Genomic DNA, 18,234 nt, shown 5'->3' with positions numbered 1-18,234 from the left:
AGGACCTTGGAGGGGACGGGAATTCTCGCTCCCCAACAACAGTCAAATGAAGACTAATTTGTGCATAAAATAAGTCGTTTCAGCAGACTTGTCCTCATTATTTTCGTAAACACAGCAAGAATGGTGGGTAAGTATACAGGTGTGTGTGTGTGTGTGTGTGTGTGTGTGTGTTAATCACACTTTGCTGGAACTTTTCATAAGGAATTTCAGATCAAGCCTCTAACAGCCTCTGAAGGCTTAGAAACTAACAAAATACTTGCCATGAGACTTGTCTGCAACCTGGGCATTTGGTCACTTCTTCTCTTCTCAAGATTCCCCCAAATATCCCGAGGTTCCTGAGCCTGTCAGGAAGGGACCCTCCCTACTCACTTGGTAAATCTTTGGGAACCCTGTAAGCAAGGTGCCAGGTCGCTATTTCCAAGAGGCTTAATTGCCTCCCTAAATTCAGCCTTAGTTCCTTCAAGCTGTCTGGTTATATCTGAGTCTATGCGTGTCTGTCTTGAATATGACATTCCAGTCAAAGCCTTGGGCTGGATTTTGGGCAAGGGGACTTCCATGGACATTCGTATTTTTAAATGACGTTTATTTATATATTTTCAGAGACACACAGAGAGAGAACACAGACAAGCAGGGGAGGGGCAGAGAGAGAGGGAGAGATAGGGAATCCCAAGCAGGTTCCGCACTGTCAGCATAGAGCCCGACTCGGGGCTCACACCCATGAACTGTGAGATCATGACGTGAACCCAAATCAAGAGTCGGATGGTTAACTGACTGAGCTGTCCCCCAGATATTTTAAAAATACAAATGTCTGTATTTTTAAAAAGGCCTCTTTTCCCTTTTTTTTCTTCAATCTTAGGAACAGGGAATAATGGAGATTACAGTTCCCAGAGGGCTTACACGACTGCTGAGATAAATAAGGGAGACTCGGGGATTGAAGGAGGGTGAATCGTTTCTGGTTTTGCAAAGATTTGTAGAATCGGGACAGTTGCCTTGAAGGAGCTGCACTGCATCATAAGTGACAGGCCTCCAGGTTGCTTCTGCCCTGGGCACACTGTTCTCACTCTGACTTCGGGGAGATGACCTTACAACATCCCTATCAGGCTTTGAGTATCAGCGTCGGTCTGGCCAGCTCTTGGGTCCCGTCACGGAGCCACACTGCCCTGGTGTGGTAGAAGGAGGCTGGATTTCAGTGCCTTGTCCCCCGACACCTTATCTGAAGGGCAAGAAAGCAGAGCAGGTGGGAAGCACGTCTCAGGAGTTGGTAATGTGGAGCTCCGTTTGGTCACGAGATTGCGGTAAGTGTCTTGTCGGTTTCTTACATAGGTGGTTATCTTGTCAGTGTTCTTTTGGAGGCTTCTAAACACCAATCAAAATATGCATCCCACTCGGTGGTTTAGTTTAACATCCGGGTCTCTGTCCTTGGGTGTGCAGACACACTAATTAGGTATTTCAGAGGATCCTCATTCAGGCCATTTGAGTGCCAAAGTCATCCTCCGTGTAATTTTCCATTTATTCAGAAACTTGCAAGTGTGTGATCCGTGTGGATGAAACATGAACCTGCTGGCCTGTTGGGAGGTGTTCTCCATCCCGGGTCTCCAGTTGTGATGGTCCGTCTCCCATCCTAGAGGGTTTGATAGCCCGCACCCCCAAAAGGGTTTCATGGTGGACCGGTGTGCTCATTCGAGCCGTCTCACCCCTCCAGGTATCACCCTGGAATCAGCTGAGGGCACTTTGGGTCTTGGTTTTCTCTCGGTTTAGCCTGCTAGATGGAAAGGGCTGGAAACGCTAAGTGGCCGGACTCTTATGCACCCCACACAGCAGCTAAATTATTCGCACGGGACTGCCGACCGGCCTTAACGTCTCCAACGAAAAGAACTGGCTGGGTCCCCTGCCTTCGGGATTCATTCCGAATCTCATCTGTATAACCAAGGCATCAAGCATCCAAACTGGCAATACTGTGAAGCATTTTTAAGTTCTGGGTTGAGGATTCTTCCCTCCAACCGGCCTGTAATCTGTGCTTTACACAGGATGGCTTCCCGAGAAGGCGGTGGCTCTTCCGGGGTCATTTCATAGTCGCCAAATTATCCACTAAAAAACAAGCCAGACTCGCAGAAGGGTAGTGAATGCTCTGTCCCTTGTCTCACTGAGGACGGGAGCCCAGGAGGCAGGATTTCAGGGGGGTCTGAGGAGTGGCTAGGGCTCGTCGGGTGCAGGGAGTCTGTGCAGAACGGGGCAGGGGTCTGTGTGTCTGCGAGTGGTTCTCCACGGGGGACACATGCGTCACAAGGTGCCATCTGCCCAGCTGTAAAAATTAAGGTTTGCCCATTTCCATGGAGGCATGAGAAAGACCATTCGATCGTCTCAGTACATTATGTTTCTATCGCATCTGATTGTTCAAGAATATTGTGTGCTCGCCTCCACTTACCCAGTTTTCTGGTTCTTCCTGTTTCGCGTTTCTCCCTGAGGTCGCTTGAGAGGGTCAGAGCGAGGCTGACCTGCCCGAGAAAAGCATGGAGGAAGGAGGACAGTCCTTTCTGGCTATCCCGCTTACCACTTCAATTTCTCCCTGTTTCCAAGTTTAAATACACTTCTTTGATGCTGTCTCATAAATACGGTATTTTTCTTGAAACAAAATCCACACAAAATTCAGCATTTTAAACGTTTTACAGTGTAAAATCCAGTGTTTTTAGTATATTCACAAATGAGTGCAACTGTCATCACCCTCTAACTCCAGAACGTTTCCATCGGCCCAAAAGGAAACCCCACCCCTCGTGCTCCCCCGCCCCCAGCCCCTGCTGACCTCCCCTCTACTTTCTGTCTCTGTGAATTTGCCTGTTGTAGGCGCCTCGGACAAGTGGAACCCTTCAGTGCCTACTTTTTTGTATCTGGCTTATTTGGCAGAGTGAACGGTCCTCGAACCCCACCCACGTGGTGGTTTGCTATCTCATTCGAGTTTCTGCGACAAAATACTGTAACGGGGCGGCCTAACCACCAGGCACTTGTTTCACAGTTCTGGAGGCTGGAAGTCAGAGAAGATGCGGCCACTTCGGTTCCCGGCGAGCCCACTTCCGGCTTGGTCGATGGCCGTCTTCTGCTGGGTCCTCACACGGTAGAGAAAGTGATGTCTCTGGGGTCTCTTCTAGGGTGACCTTTTCAATCGATGTGGCCTGGCCAATTAGATCACAGATAGTTCCTGCGCACACAGATCAGAGATCTAATTGTGGGAGATAAAACAGAGTATTTCGGGGAAGTTACAAGACTCACCTTGCTACTGGTGCCACCCAGTCCAAAGACACTGTCATCGTCCCCCGAACCACTGCAGGGGCCACGCTGGCCTTCTCATTCCTTTTAACTCCAGCGAGTAGCCAGGGTGCTCTTCCAAAAACATGAGTTGGGTCGTGTCTCACCAGGGCTCCACAGCCTTTAGTAGCACACGGCAAATACAACCCAAACTGCTTAGCCCACATCGGGTAACGTCTAAAATAGCCGCTCTGTCTCCAGCCACATTTCTTTCCACTCTCTGCTGCAAGTTGGCTGATCCGACCAGATGGCTTTTCCTAGAGCAGGCCATGTTGGCTCTTATGTTGGCTCCTAGAATGCTCCCGTGTTGGCTCCTAGAGTGATCCCACACTGGTTCCTAGGTGCTCCCATGCTGGCTCCTAGAGTGTTCCCAAGCTGCCTACAAGAGTGCTCCCGCACCGGCTCCTGGAGTGCTCCCACGCTGGCTCCTAGAGTGCTCCCATGCTGGCTACAAGAGTGCTCCCGCACCAGCTCCTAGGGTGCTCCCACAGTGGCTCCTAGGATGCTCCCGCGCCAGCTCCCAGAGGGCTCCCACGCTGCCTAGCCGTTGTGTGGAGCATCTTTCTCCTCAGACATTCACGTGGCTCCTACTCCTCCCTGCTTCCAGTCTTTGCTCAAACGTCAGCTTCCCAGAGAGAGACCTTCTCCCACTCCCTCAATCCGGCATCAGCACCCTCTGTCCACTCTCCACCCCATTCACGTGCCGCTCTGCTCCTTCTTCCTTTCCTGCCATTATGTTATACGTCTATTTCTTTCCTGTTTTTCTCCTCTGCTAGAATGTACGCTCCTGAGGGCAGGGAGGTTTTGAATTCTTTAGCTTGATATGCCTGGCAAAAGAAAAGAAAGGAGATACAGCAGAATGCTTTCATTCATGACCTTGGGGGAGGCAAAGATTTCCTACATAAGATGCACAAACCAAAAATGGTGAGCAGGAAGGACAAACAAAGATAAATTGGGCTGCGTTGAAACTCAGGACTTCTGTCCTTCAAAAGACACCGTTTGGAGGCATGTTAAACAAGAATAACAGCAAGTCACACGGTGGGGGATGATATTTGCAAACCATGCCCCACAAAATAACCCATATCCTGAATATAAAAAAATCTGCAAATCGTGAAGAAAAAGACAACTCGATGAAAATACGGGTCAAAACCTTGAACGGGTTCTTCGCCAAGAGGATATCCAAATGGCCAGGAAGCACGTGAAGTGCCTCAACTCGTTCTTCATCAGGGACATGGGTGTTAAACCCACAGTGAGGCACCATAGCACATCCCCTGGAACAGCTGCATGGGGAAGGCAGCATCAGGTGTCGCTGGGCCCATGGGACGCTGCCCGTCTCACACACTCCCGGTGGCAGATAAATCAGTGCAGGGGCCTGGGGGCGTGGTGAGCGGCGCCCATCAAGGAGGATGGATACGCGCACGGGACATGCGGTATTACTCTAGACGTATCCCCAGCATAAATGGGTTCACACGTTCGCCAAAATGTGTACGAGAATATTGATGCAGTGCTATCCACAACAGGCAAGTGCCGGATAAGCAAGTGCGACCCCGTCACACAATGGAACACCACGCAACAGAGCAAATGAACGATTATTGTCAACAAAAACGTGAATCCATCTTACAAACGTAAGATTGAGCAAAAGAAGCTACACGTTCATAAGTCCACTTAGATTTAGAAAAAGTTTAGAAGAGAAGAAAACTAATGGCGTTAGAAGGGAGGATGATGGTTACCCCCGTGGGGTGGGGTCCACAGGGAGGCAGGGGGCTTCCGACTTGGCTGCTTACATGAGCTGACACTTTGTGTATTTTCTGTATGCATGTCATACTTTAATAACTTTTACTTTTGAAAACCCTCCCACAGGGGTGCCTGGGTGGCTCAGTTGCTCAAGCGTCCAGCTTCGGCTCAGGTCATGATCTCACTGCTGGAGTTGGAGCCCCACATTGGGCTCTGTGCTGACAGCCTGGAGCCTGGAGTCTGCTGCGGATTCTGTCTCCGTCTCTCTGCCCCTGCCCAGCTTGCGCTCTCTCTCTCTCAAATATAAAATAAAACATTAAAAAAATAAAAAAAAAAAAACCCTCCCACAAAGAAAACACAAAGCCCGGATATTTTGTAGTTGAGTTCTACAAAACATCCCCAGAATACCTAATTTCGATATTACATGAAGACTTTTAACAAACAGAAAAGGAAGGAAAATATTCCAATTTACTTCATGATACATGGATAACCTTGATTCCAAAGCCAGATGAGGACAGTACAAGAAAAGAAAGGCACAAATGTGCAAAAACGTAACATAAAGCATTAGCAAGCCAAATCCATACATCTCTGTTCACAGCCGGGCTCTCACAAGTGAGAGCCGGGACAAGTGAGACACATTCATGGTCAGGACGTGCAAGGACTGGAGTAGAAGAATCAAATTTATCATTTGGAGACATGATTATCAATATAGGAAACCCAGAAGAATTAACAAAGTGTCAACGATCAGATCTACAACATTGATTGCATCGTTATGCAGTAAAAACGTAGTTTGAAAATATAATTTGAAAGGCATATCATAGCAACAACAAGGAAAATTAAGGCACCTAGGTGTAAACTGGACAAAATGTGCAAGAACTTTCTGTAGAGAATACAAAACTGAGCTGAAGACCTTCGTGAGGAAGGAAGTGTACGGAGTGACAAGCCTGCTCGCCTGCTCAGGGCTGGGAAGATGTGACCGGGCGGGGGAGCCACCCGGACTCCATGCTGTCCAGACACAGTGTCAGAGGGCCTTTTGGGGGAAATTGCCTGGCTGACTTTTTAGAAGAGCAAAGATTCAGGAAAAGCCAAGCCCAGCTCTGACAAAGAACAGCCAGAATGGGGAGATCTGCTCCCAAATGTCAAGACTAGATGGGCCATCTTTTTATTGTTACTTGATAAATTCGACCGCATTCAATAGTTACTGCTGAAGAAGTGAGAAAACAGCCCACATAGTAGAAGAAAAGATGTAGAAAAAAAGATGTGCATGATAAAGGATTAATCTCTGAAATGCATGTAAAAAGCTCCTACAAATGAATAACAAAATGGGAACGCAGGAGAAAAATGGGCAAAAGGCATGAAGCGGCATTTCCTAGAAACGGAGACACAATAAACACAAACGGTGTCCACCCTCACAAGGCACACAGGAAGCAGGAGGCTGGTTCATCCCTGGGCCTTCTCTGTGCCTGGGGACCCGGCAGGTCCGGACAAAGAGCTGCCTCTTCTCAGGTTGGTTTTAGCCACCTTGGGTGTAGACTTACAGGTGGGGGCAGAGTGTGGCCTCCCTGGGCAGTGACGGGCTCCGGCCAGGCCCACTGACTGGACTTTGGACAAAGGCACAGTGTGGCTCTTCATTCCCAGGGTCCCCAGCAATCTCAAGGCCATCTCTGGAGTCATTATCTTTTCTCCCTTTTGTGGAAAGCTAGAGTGATAGTCCCATCCGGGGATGTCGATGTCAGAAATCATCAAGTGCTGTTATGGGCTGAACTGTGTCCCCCTAAATGTTTATGTTGGAGTCCTGATCCCTAGGACCTGAGAATGTGACTGTATTTGGAGAGGTGGCCTTTACAAAGGTGATGAAGGTAACATGAGCTCACTGGGCTGGGCCAGCGCCCAATGTGACCCGTGTCCTTACAAGGAAAGGAGGTTGGGACACAGACAGGCATGGAGGGAGACCACTGTGGACACAGGGAGAAGATGGCCATCTACATACCAAGGAGAGAAACCTCAGAAGGAGCCAGCCCTGCCCACGGCTGGATCTTAGACTTGGAGCCTCCAGGAGCAGGAGACAATAAATGTCTGTCGTGTAAGCCGCCTGCTGTGGGGTGCTTTGTTATGACAGCCTCCCAAGATTAACATTCGTTGTGCGCCTGTGTATGTGAAGTTTTACAGCAGGCGTTTCCAGATTCCTTAGCTTGCTGCACCAGAGGATCCTTGAGGATGACTTTGCAGTAAAGTGACCGAGCAGAAATAGTGATGAAGAGTAGAATTTTTTCCCACTTTCCCGGCCCTCGGGCTGCTTTACGTCCTACATAAAAGGATTCAGAGCTTCCCTTTCAATCACTGCATCTTTCAACAGCACAGCAAGCATGGGTCTTGGGGTGGAGCGGCCAGGAGAGGGGACCGAGAACTTGGTCGTGGAAGGTGGGAGCATCTTGGCTACAGGAGGAAGGTCATGTGGTCGGGAACGTCCCCACCAAAAGAGCGGCAGGTGCACGTTAAAGCTGTGTTCTCGAGAGAGACCGTGTTAGAGGGGAAGCCATCCAAGCGATGAGAGGTTCGTGTGACGCTAATTGGGCTCACAGCCCTTCCAGGGTCTCAGAGACCAGAGCAGATGCTGGGGACTACGCTGTAACTTAAGTGACGAAAGCCAGGCCCCCGTCTGCGATATTGGCCCACTGGCTGAGTGTGTTAACGACAGCCCGGGGGGCTGTGTGCGTCTTTTCAAAGCTCAGTGCAGGCAGCTTGTAAGTGGTGTTCGAGGAGCCTGAGCAGAGAGCTGCGGCCGAGGCGGGCTGGGGGAGCAGGGGGGCTGCAGGGCAGAGGCGTGCAGGGGTCTCACAGGCTCTGGGTGCCCGCCAATCCTGTGCTGAGAACTTGATTTCCCAGGAACCCTGGTGCTGGCAATGGAGCACCCTGGACGCAGGAAGCAGATATTTCCGTCACGGCAGTTATCTGCCATCCTGCAAATTCGACATCGCCGTTCTGATTTGGGCAACCGCCTCAAGTCTGCTTGGGGTGAGTTGCTTCTGCAGAGCCCGAACACCTGCAGGTCAAAATGCAGAATTCCTGTACTGGTGACGGGGTGGCGGGGTGGGGGTGGTTCGCTCTGGTCCGCTGATGCCCCACAAGGACACCGGCCCCCTGACCGGTCCTGCAGGAGCAGCCAACCCCCTGCTCTGCCTTCAACAGCCCAGGGACCCCAACAGCAATGAGAAGCTTTAAGACCCAGACACTGAGGGTTTGTTTTTTTTTTTCACAACAGGAAAATCATGAAGGTCACTCTGAGCCTTGTTTGCAAAGCAGGCTGGTCCATGATAAAGGCCTTCTTTTTTGTTTTTAATTTTTTTTAACGTTGATTTATTTTTGAGACAGAGAGAGACAGAGCGTGAACAGGGGAGGGGCAGAGACAGAGGGAGACACAGCATCCGAAACAGGCTCCGGGCTCTGAGCGGTCAGCCCAGAGCCCGACGCGGGGCTCGAACTCACGGACCGTGAGCTCATGACCTGAGCTGAGGTCGGAGGCTTAACCGACTGAGCCACCCTGGCGCCCCAGGCCTTCTTTTTTAATCTCCTCTCTTGATCTAGTTAAAAGAAAAACAAAACACAAAAGCCCGTGAGCATGAGCTACAGACCCTGCAGTGTCTGGGAGAACGTGGGGAGAAGTGACAGATGGCAGCGGCTCCGGGAGAGGAGGGGCGGTGGCGCCCGCGTCCCAGCAGCTGGCCGCACCTCTGGACAGGGCGCCAGGGCAGGGCTGGGCCGGAGAGCCGCGTTTCAGGGCGCTGTGAGCGGACGCGTGCTTGCCCTGCCAGAGGCACCGAGGTGCCGGTTCCCCAGCCCCGCCCGGTAGGGACGCAACCCAGGCGGGTGACAGATTCCCGACGCGGGGCCGAGAGCGACGGGAGCGCGGGGCTCCGGAATGGGAGGCGTTTGGATTGCCGCCTGCAAAGATGACCGATCACAAGCCGACTTCCTTTCTGGTCCCGATCTTTGCAGCCGTAAAAACCGTGAGTCGAAAACAGCGGCAGGGAGGTCTTCCTCCAGGGTTTGTGCCTGGATGGCCGGTCGGGCTGAGTGCCGTGGTCCTTTTCGGCAAAGGCGAGTTCACTTGTTAGGAAGAAACGCTTCAAACCGTTCCCTCTTCCGACATTTGCAGGACCTTCCATCCGAGAGGGGTTGTGACCCCCAGAGTTCCGCATCTTTTCCGAGCCTCTGCGCCTTCTGCCCTTCTGTCTACACACCTCATCTTTTGTAAAAGCAGCAGCAAAGGTTGTTAGAGTTTTAGGATCGGGGCATGTCTGTTGTTTAATGCAGCCATTATTAAAAATTAAGTTGTAAAAATTTTCAATCACGTAAGTTAGGTTTTGAGTGAACAGCGACACAAAACGCGTCCTTCGCTGCGATTCTCTGACACGTCCGTGTCCGTGGTTCTGAGCGCGCTCACACGCAGGTGTCTCTGGGGAGACGGTCAAGGGACTACCACGCATCTGTCCCAACCGCGTGCTCAGGGCGCGCTGGCCGCTTGACATCAGCCACGAGCCGGCTCCGCAGGGACTGGCCCGCGCTACAGCTTCGGGCTGGGTTTGTGATTCTGCCTCTTGTCCGGACTTAGGAACGTGCCGGAGAAGGGTGAGCATTGCAGATTGCCACGTGGGCCGTGGAAGCACCTACGGTGCCCGTGCGTGTCAGAGCAGACCACGGATCATGTCAACGACAACGACTTTACGGGGAAAGGAGCGGACTGGCGTGTGATGTCACGAGTCAGACCACGGTCCCACAGAGTCCGACGCGAGCATCCCGTGGGAGTAAGTGTGCCGTGAGGGATCTATGACACACCCTCCTGCGTCCTTTGTCATCAGATGTAAACCGTGTGTGACACACTCTTCAGACCATTAGACTTCCAACCAGCATAGGTGTTTTGTATGCACATGTTGTTGGGAAAGGTGTGATTCGGTATTTATCAGCACGCTCTAGATACATACACGTGCAGACTAAAAAGGCATATGTGACTCCAACTCCTCTGATTCTAGCTACCAACACCCACGAAACGTACCATGGCGGAGGGCAGGAGCCCCACGAACCGGGCTATGCCCCTGGGCCCTCTGTGCAGAGGTCTCTGAGGTCTGGGACCCAGGCCACGCCCCGGGATTCTGACTCAGTACATCTGGGGGCCCTGCTGTCACCAGGGTCTCTGAGCGAAGCCACGTGCTCCGAAGGGCAGGCATCACCTCCTGATGGACAGTGAGTGTGTTAGTGGGGCTTCTCCAGGGAAACAGAGCCCGTGGAAGATTATACATATTACGAAAGGAGATTTATAGGAATTGGCTCACAGGACCGTGGGGGTGGGAAATTCCCACCATCTGGAGTCTGCAAGCTGGAGACCGGGAGGCTGGGGTGCATTCAGTGCGGGCGCGGGGGCCTGAGGAGCGGGGAGCCCACGGGGTGAACCCCAGAAAATGGCAGGGGGCGCCCGGCTCAAGCAGCGGGGCAGGAAAAAGGGGGCAAGGCCCCTGCCTCTTCCGCCCTGTTCAGAGCCTCCAAGGATGGTTTAATCTGGGCACCCCGGATCGTGGCCGGCCAAGTGGACGTGTGAAATTAACCGCCGTGCCGAGCGAACTCCACAGCCCCAGAGACTCACATCAAGCCCCTGTGATGTTCCAGAATCGAAAGTAAAATTTAGGAGATGTAAAAACTGAGTCTGCCCACGGTCAAGTTTCTGTCTAAATTACGTAAAGGAAGTGATCGGTCTCAAATTTGATTCGCTTTCCCATGCCCCGGGGATTGATGTTTTTCTCTGACATTTCCCTGCTTCCCATCCCAGGACCCGAGCAAGAAGCGAGGACCGGGTTAGAGCTTGTCTGACGGCGAGCCTCCCATAGGCGGAGCCCCACCTGCCCCCCGAGAGCAGCTCCCACCAGGCACGTGACCGCACAACAAAATGTCCGAGTCTTGAGAAAGCGTTTTACTAGAATTCTCTTCCAATATTTACATTGTCTCTAAAGAATGACAAACTAACATCAACGGTGGATTAAAGTATTTTTTAATGTTTATTTAATTATTTTGAGATACAATGTGTGTGTAAGCAGGGCAGGGGCAGAGACAGAGGGAGAGAATCCCAAGCAGGCGCTTGAGCTGTCAGCACAGAGCCCGACGCGGGGCTTGAACTCACGAACCCTGAGATCATGACCTGAGCCCAAATCAAAAGTCAGATGCTTAACCAACTGAGCCACCCAGACGCCCCGGATTAAAATATTTTCAAAATAATGACCTGGTTGGGAAGCAGGGTGTGTGTGAATAAAAACTGAACGTGATGCCTGTGCGGTCCCTGCGCCTGCAGCCCCCTGCCCCCAGAGTCCGGCACTCGGGGTCCCTCCAAGGCTACAAGGAACAGGGGGCGCAGGGGGCGGAGGCAGGCAGACCGTGGCGCTGGGGCCAGCGGGTGCCATGTGGGTGCCATATACCCACCCGGATCCCCTCTGTTTGTCTTCCCCTTCCGGGGGCTCATCCTTCTGGGGCCTGACGTGGGTGTGCCCAGGCCACGGGGACAGGACGGTGCTGCAGGTGTGTCCGGGAGAAGCACCCTCTTCTTTCGTGTAGAAAAGGAACAGCCTTGTCCCACTGGCACGAGAGGACAGCGTCCAGGAGGGAAGGAAGGACCCAGGACCAAACCCTACTCTGCGCCTCGGTCGGCGCCTGGCCTGGGGACAGGCAGACGGGTAGGGCGATGGGGGGTGATGGGGGAGGAGGAGGGGCCCCCGCCTGCTGCTCTCCTCCTCCTGACAAACTGCTGCTCCGATGGACTGCCCCCTCTGCTGAGTCGCGATCCAGAAGGACGGGGAGGCGACCGCAGGTCTGGGGGCTCTGAATCCGGCCTGGACCTGGGACGCCTCTGCACGAGGCACCGTCCCCCCACAGCTGCTGTCCCAGAGGCAGGATTTGGCTCCGGGTCCCAAATCTGTCTGGGCCTCGGGGCCGCTGTCCCCACCGCTGCCCTTGGGGTTGGATGGGGTCCTTTTGGTTCATTCATTCGAAGCATCCATTCAACTTTTTTTTCTTTTTTGGGTTTCTGGTTTTTTAAATACCCTTTTCTACACGCTGGTCTGTAAGTCGCCCTTGGTTTAACCTCTCAGCGCCTCAGGTCACCCGCAGGCAGGGTCCAGGAATCTGCTTCTCTGACTTAGCGGCCTCCACCTTGCCGGCCACTCCCCTTTCCCAGGCATATGGACGGCTTCCAATTGCTCGTTATTGCTACTAATCCTGTCCACACGTCCCTGGCCACTCACAGGAGGGTTGCCCAGGTTGTCCACAGCACTGGAGACACATCGGAGCCCCTCGAGCACAGCACCCTGGGAGAGGACGAGGCAGGCGAGCCCTCAAGCAGCTGGATGTGGGACACTGAAGCGTAACCCGTCCTGTTACCTGAATGACAAAGGACTCCCCTCGCCCCCTTCTCCCTTCACACAGCGACTTCCTTACCATGAAATTTCAACCAGCTGTGTTTCTCTTTCAAAAGTGCTCTCCTCTTGTCGGCTGAGTGATTACTGACCTCAAATCTGCCTCAAGAGACAAAAAACGTTCATAGAAAGGAGCAGAGATGGGTATTCCCACAGGGCAAATTAAATATAGAAGTGTACTATTGAAAAGCACTTTGGGGGGGCTAAAGCCTCTGTGTCTACACGTTCAAACACAGCGTGTTCTTTGTTATACTTGAGAGAATCCCTTTACAAATTGGGAATGTGGAAGGATTTCTAAAATATTTCTCCCAAATCCCAAATTCACAAAAGATGAGACCGATAAGTTTGACCACATAGAAATTTTTTAAATCTTCACGGCAAAAGGAAGAGGGCACAGATCAAAGTAAAGACAAAGAAGCAACTGAGAAAAACATCTGTGGTTTACATCACAGTCAAAGGCTAACCTTCCTAATATATGAGATCATAACTGATGAGACGGAAGGAAGGAAGGAAGGAGGGAGGGAGGAAGGAAGGAAGGAAGGAAGGAAGGAAGGAAGGAGGAAGGAAATCAACCATCCAGTAGTAAAGTAGCCCATAGATACGAACAGATATTTCACAGCAAAGGAAATGCAAATGGCTCTAAATTTATGAAGAGGGGCTCGAGCTTATTCACAATAATCAAAGTGTCGACGACACTACACTCCTGGATTGGCTGCGTCAGATCGGTGGGAGCGGACGGACGGCACGCCGCTGGGGATGCCGTGCGGGACCGTGTACGTGTGAACCGGCACAAACCTTTGGAGAGTAACTCGCAGCATCTCTCAAAATTACGAATGCATATGCCTTTTGACCTGAAAGATTCCACTTTAGGGATTTTTTTTTTGAGATACACTTGCTCGCATGTCAAAGGGCACGAAAGTAGTAATTTCCCCTTGCACCTGAGCTACAGTACTGACCGACGGAAGGCCACCCACGGAGGCCCAGTCGGTACAGTACCGTGGCTCCCCAGAAGCAAATGTTTTCAGCTCTCGTACTGTTTCTTCTGCTGGGTTCCTCCGTATTTCTAAGTAGTCTTGTTTCCAGTGTTGCTCAGTTAGTCTCGTACTTCTCCATGAGTGCGCTGGCTGTTGGTGTTTGGTAAACGGCTTTTAGCAACAACAAAAACAACAAAGTTTCTTTCCACTTCTTGAGTTTGAATTCTAAGCTGCCATGCAATTTCATCAACCCATCTTGTGGTACCTCCTGAGATGCTCACAGGAATATTCTTCCAAAGTGCATTAATGTGATTTACAAATTGATGCCTTTTCTAATGTAGAAGCATCTTGGTAGTTGTCTCCCCGTTCAATCACGACGTGATCTTTCCGATTACTTTTAGTTTGGTTTGGAAATCCGTGGGTTCACTGACCGATAGATGTTTGTTCGTACGTGAAATTGATCTATGTATTTTTTATATCATTCTGCATCTAGTTAGAAGCAAAGTTATATTAAGCTTATAAAAGAAATGGTCAGCCTGATGCCTTTCTCCTTTTTGGAGAAGAAATTGTATAAAATAAGGAATATCGGGGCATGTGGTGGCTCAGTCGGTCAAGTGTCTGACTTCGGCTCAGGTCACGATCTCACAGTTCGAGGGTTTGAGCCCCGTCAGCTTCCTGCTGTCAGCGCAGGGCCCGCTTCAGATCCTCTGTCTTCCTGTCTCTCTGCCCCTCCCCTGCTTGTGCGTGTGTGTGTGTGTGTGTGTGTGTGCTCTCTCTCTCTCTCTCTTTCTCTCCCTCTCAAAAATAAATAAAAATAAAATAAAACAAGGAATTATCTGTTTCTTAGTAAGTTGAGGAATCAATAAGAAAGATCTCCAAGATAAATATTTTAAATAAAAATGACAGAGCGATACACTACTTTTTTATTGCGGTAAAATACACATAACAAAATTCACCGTCATCGCGATGTTTAAGCATGTCGTTCCGGGGCGCTGGCCTGCGTTCACGCTGCTGTGCGCCCGTCACCACCGCGCGTCTCCGGGACCCTCATCTTCCCTAAGACTCCGTCTCCATTAAACTGTGACTCCCCCGTCTGCCTTCCCCTCCCCTCCTGGCACGTACGCTTCTATTTTCTGTCTCTAAGAATTTGACAACTTCGGGTCCCTCATGTGATAGAATCACACAGTATTTGGTTTTTTGCAAGTGGCTTATTTCACTCAGCATAGTGTCCAGATTCACCCGTGTTTGAGTCACACTTTAGCCGCGACCCTGAGCATGATGGGAGCGACTGTCCCCTCCTCCCTGCTGGGTAGGCTGAGCAGGGGCTCCCTCGGGCGGCCCCCCGCCCTCCACCAGCTGCTACGCCAACCCTTACCTCCCCCCTCATGCCCCCGACCCAGCTTACCCCGCTGCCCCACGTCACCTGAGATGAGTTCCTGGACTTGCCCCTCTGGGCCGCACCTCGAGGACGCCTCCGTCCTGCCCGCTGAGCTTCTGTCATCCACGGAGGCCCAAGCGCTCTTGCTGCTGACACCTTCGCGGAGGGGACGGTCACTGCGTCCTCCGCCAGCCGGGCAGACTGTTGTACTGCCTCGACACTCAGGACTGTACTGTCCTCACCCGCGGGCCCGCGCCATGTAAGCCCCTCGCCCGCGTGGCCGCCCGGGGGGGCCGCCCTGCACCGAGCGAAGGACCCAGTGCAGCCCCCCGCGGGACGCAGGTGGGGAGGCTGGTCAGACACTTCCTGCCCCCCCTTCCCGCCGGGGGCTCGGGTCCTACGGCTGTTAACACGCAGATCCGAACAGAACCGAGCTCAGTTTGAGCACAAACATTCCCCTTGGCCGGCTCCCAAAGGTTCTTAGGAGAGCCTGCAATTTGCACTCATTTATAATCTCACCACTGATTTGCAATCTCTCCTCATTTTCTTCTTTTAGGCTGAGTTTCTCCCCACACGCCTGGTCGTTACTTTAGATCATGTTAGCCTCCCGATGTAAAGTCACGGGCGTTGTGAATTTTCACGAATTCTTTCCAAGAGGAATCGTGTAAACACGGGCTTTGTCTCAACCTTTTCACAAAGCAGCATATGTGAGCCTGGACCAAGTAATTCTGAACTTCATTTTCTCACGTGTGAATGGGATTAATAGCACTGATCTGGGCGCTGCCCCGAGGGTTAAATGAAACGGCACACAGGCCCCGTTGCTCTGGCCTCAGTCCCAGACCCGGAGGCGCCGGGGAAGCCGAGGCAAAGCTGTGGAGCCCAGAACCCGATGCCACAACCCCAGAACCTCAATGCCGTGGACCCCAGAACCTCAACGCCATGGACCCCAGAACGTGATGCCACGGACCCCAGAACCCGACCCCGCGGACCGCAGAACCTGATGCCACGGACCCCAGAACCCGACCCCGTGGACCCCAGAACGTGATGCCATGGACCCCAGAACCTGACCCCGTGGACCCCAGAACCTGATGCCACGGACCCCAGAACTCGACCCCGTGGACCCCAGAACCTGACAGACGTTAACAGATAGACGTATTCACGGCTGAGACAGCAGTGGAGAGGGGACGAGAGGAAGAATCCCCGCCTGGTGGATGGCGGTCTACAAGAGGGACACGGCCTGTCACCAAGACGGGACGTACACGCCAGTCTCACCACACTGGGAACCGATGGCTCCTAGGCACGTGAGCTCCAGGGAAACGTGAGGAGAAATCTGGAAGGCGGAACGCTCTGTTTAACAAACACCGGACATAAAGGCAGCACGTCACATGTGCCGAGAGTTCCCGAAAGTTCTAGAAAGCAGGAACCGGCACGTGGATGTGCCCTCCCACGTTCCCAGCAGCATCACTCGCCGTGGCCAAAAGGTGGAAACGGCTCAAGAGCCCGTCGACGCAGCAGCGGGTGAGCACGGGGCAGTGTATTGTGCAATGGAATGTTATTCAGCCTCAAAGAGGAGCCCGTCGGAGCCTACTTCAAGGGAGCGAGAGGGATTCCGGGTCAGGGGATGGGGTGGGGGGTAGGGTCTGGAGCGGCTAGAGCACCCAGAGAGTGTGGACACACGACTCGCCCGTCCCGAGGGACGCTCCAGAGGAGGAAGAACCACAGACAGAAGAGATAAAATCCACTGACCCACAGCTGGGCTGTGAGATCACTGCCCGTGCAAATGTCATTCTCCATCCTGAGCGTCCCGTGTCTGCCCTGTCCACCCTGCATCTGTCCCCGCCCCCCCCCCCCCCCCGACATCAGCAGAGGCCCAGGCATGCACAGGTCTTCTGTCCTGGTCACCTGCTGCTTCCCCGGCCACAGACACCGGGCGGGCTGGCCGTGAGCCAGGAAGGAGCGGGGGCCACGAGAACCGGTGGGGACCCTCCCCCCTGCCCGGCCGCCCGGAGCCCAGCGGGGCCCATATTTCCAGCAGCCCGGCCTCCGTCTGCTCCAGGGCCCGCCTCCCCCGGCCTCGTGTCGACTGTGCCTCCAGCACCTGCCGGGGAGGCAGGCCGTGTCCGCCTGCATGCCCTCCGTCCTCGGGCCCCTCAGCGCCTCCCGCTCCGTGTTCGCCGTGATCTGGTGATCACGGGCACCAGAGGACGGACGGGTTTTCAATGCGTGCGAAGCAGAGATGGAAGCGAAAGGAAGATCACGTCAAGGTCAAGCCGACGGGGTGTGTGAGCCGCTTGGTCCTTCCTGTGCCCTTTTCCCAAATCCCCCGCAAGGAACCAGGAGGAGCCTGACCGAAATGAGGGCTGATGACAGGACCTTCAGCCCCCGGTGTCAAAGGTTTTCCAAAGCCAAACAGAGGTTGTGAAAGCCATCGGGACCTCGGCCTCCCGCCCCCTCACATTCCAAGAGGGACTCTCCGTCCTGAAGAATGTGCTGCCCGGAGCCCGTAGGGTCAGAAATGTGACCGATTCCCTTTGGAAGCTGGAGCTCACATCACCCGCCGAGCGCGCCTTGCAGCCGAACGGCCTCGTCCCCTCTGGCGCGTTGGGCTGGGACAGGACAGCCCGTGGTGGCCTCCCCACGTGGGCTGAGCAGAGGAGGGGCAGGCGTGTTCCTAGCTGGGACTCCCCCCACCTCTTATCCTGGGCGCACACATCCAGCCCGCGGGGCCAGCGCCCACCGTGAGGACGTTAGCTGGGGCCGTGTGGGGTGTGGGCTGCCACTGGCCGAGGACTTACTGCCCAGCCGGGTGTGGTCATGAGCATCCACCCGGACTGTTTCCCTGAGGACTGGAGAGGGCGGGACAATGGGCACTTGCCGATGTTTCCTGATGGAGGTGTCACCGAGGAGAAACACAGTGGCTCCTGCTGTACCTTGGAGGGAGCTGGGGGTGGGGGGAAGGCTCCTGGGGTTCCCCTTCCTGCTCAGGGCAGTGAGTTCCCTAGAAGACTGGGTTCCCGCAAGACGGTGCGGATTGGGGGAGGCCCCGGAGGGGCACTGGGTCCCGGGGGCTGTGCCTTCTCACTGGAGCACGAAGGTCGTCCTCGGAGGAAGGGAGAGCCACTCCACACTGTACGTTCCCTGGCAAGTCGAGGACCTTTTTGGGGGGTAATTTTTTTTCATTTATTTATTTACTTTGAGAGAGAGAGTGTGCGAGCAAGCAGGGGAGGGGCAGAGAGAGAGGGGGAGGGAATCCCAAGCAGGCTCCACACTGTCAGCACAGAGCCCAACACAGGGCTCGAACCGATGAACCATGAGATCATGACCTGAGCCGAAACTGAGAGTCAGACACTCAACTGACTGAGCCTCCCAGGCGCCCCTAGGGTAGGTTTTTAAA

The sequence above is a fragment of the Acinonyx jubatus genome, chromosome B2, assembly GCF_027475565.1.
Source record: "Acinonyx jubatus isolate Ajub_Pintada_27869175 chromosome B2, VMU_Ajub_asm_v1.0, whole genome shotgun sequence".
Classification (NCBI taxonomy): domain Eukaryota; kingdom Metazoa; phylum Chordata; class Mammalia; order Carnivora; family Felidae; genus Acinonyx; species Acinonyx jubatus.
This window is presented reverse-complemented; position numbering follows the sequence as displayed.